Here is a 973-nt window from a genome sequence, read left to right on the forward strand (position 1 = left end):
AGACAACATTTGAGGTGTGGCCAAAAGGCCAGTTTAAATACTCAGGACACCATCAAACTTTGCGTTTAGCTTTTGCTATCAGTCATGTCGGCTTTTAGCTTTGCTTGTAGTTTAAGCTTTTAGTCATGCTTTGTCATCATTCTTTGCATAAATGTTATGTAATTGTCGATAAAAGCCTTTGAAACGTATGAAGTGCTTGTAATTGTTTCAGTTGTTTCTGTGATGTACTGAAATATAAAGATCTAAAAGCAGTTTAGCAGCAAACTTTTTGAAAACTAATATTTATGTAATTCTCAAAACTTTTGGCCACGACTGTATCATCCAGCCTTAATATATTCCACGCTCAAGCACATGCATTAAGTTTGTCACAAAGCACAGGCAGAAGTAACCTAATAATTATGAAAAAGGAGACATTTTAATTATTTATTAATAAAGAAATGTTTTCTTGTCGGCTGCAAGATGAAATTCACAGTGCTGACTCTCTCCACATGGACGCGCCTTTAAAGAGAAATACAACCTTCACAGATTACACAATGCTTTCGTTCTGAATTGATTCGTTTAAAAGACATTTCAAGCTTTCTGTAGATATATTTCTCATGTATGTGAGACACCCCAATTTTCAGTTATTTCATTAGGAAAAAAATCACGTGATCGAGAGGGCACCTCCCTGTCATGCATGCGCATTAATTATTTTTGCACAAACACTTGAATATGAATAATTATTCACATTTTGCATATGCATTACAAAGTAAATAATTTTTTTACATGCAATTATCCAAAAAAAAACCAAACAAGATTTGTAATGAAGATAAAATATGTAGACAAATAAGAATAAATGCTGATCAGCATCATGCGCAGAGCAAATCTTGCACTGATATTTTACAGAATATTATACAAACCTGCATTTAAATGCGGCTGCAATTTATTTATTTATTTATTTTTACTTTACTTAAATTATATGAAAGCAAATAGA

This window comes from Cyprinus carpio, chromosome A3 (genome assembly GCF_018340385.1).
Source record: "Cyprinus carpio isolate SPL01 chromosome A3, ASM1834038v1, whole genome shotgun sequence".
Lineage (NCBI taxonomy): Eukaryota > Metazoa > Chordata > Actinopteri > Cypriniformes > Cyprinidae > Cyprinus > Cyprinus carpio.